Raw genomic sequence first — 875 nt, forward strand, 5'->3', positions numbered from 1 at the left:
CCTGAACCTCCTCTCTGCTTCCCCCTGTGCCTCCTCCGGAGCCTCCTCTCTGCTTCCCCCAGTGCCTCCTCCGGAGCCTCCTCTCTGCCTTCTCCGGAGCTTCCTCTCTGCCTCTTCCAGAGCCCCCTCTCTCCCTCCCTCAGTGCCTCCCCTGAGCCTCCTCTCTGCCTCCCCCAGTGCCTCCTCCGGAGCCTCCTCTATGTCTCCTCCAATGCCTCCTTCGGAGCCTCCTCTCTGATTCCCTCAGTGCCTCCCCCTGAGCCTCCTCTCTGCCTCCCCCAGTGCCTTCTCCGGAGCCTCCGCCAATGCCTCCTCTCTGCCTCCTCTGGAGTCTCCTCTCTGTCTCCCCCAGTGCCTCCTCCGGAGCCTCCTCTCTGCCTCCTCCAGCCAGAGCCTCCTCTCTGCCTCCTCCGGAGTCTCCTCTCTGTCTCCCCCAGTGCCTCCTCCGGAGCCTCCTCTCTGCCTCCTCCAGCCAGAGCCTCCTCTCTGCCTCCTCCGGAGCCTCCTCTCTGCCTCCCCCAGTGCCTCCTCTCTGCCTCCCCCAGTGCCTCCTCCGGAGCCTCCTCTCTGTCTCCTCCAATGCCTCCTCTCTGATTCCCTCAGTGCCTCCCCCTGAGCCTCATCTCTGCCTCCCCCAGTGCCTTCTCCGGAGCCTCCTCTCTGCCTCCTCCGGAGTCTCTTCTCTGTCTCCCCCAGTGCCTCCTCCGGAGCCTCCTCTCTGCCTCCTCCAGCCAGTCTCCTCTCTGCCTCCTCCGGAGCCTCCTCTCTGCCTCCCCTAGTGCCTCCTCCGGAGCCTCCTGTCTGCCTCCTCCGGAGTCTCCTCTCTGTCTCCCCCAGTGCCTCCTCCGGAGCCTCCTCTCTGCCTCCTCCAGCCA

The sequence above is a fragment of the Anomaloglossus baeobatrachus genome, chromosome 6, assembly GCF_048569485.1.
Source record: "Anomaloglossus baeobatrachus isolate aAnoBae1 chromosome 6, aAnoBae1.hap1, whole genome shotgun sequence".
In the NCBI taxonomy this organism is placed as follows: Eukaryota; Metazoa; Chordata; class Amphibia; order Anura; family Aromobatidae; genus Anomaloglossus; species Anomaloglossus baeobatrachus.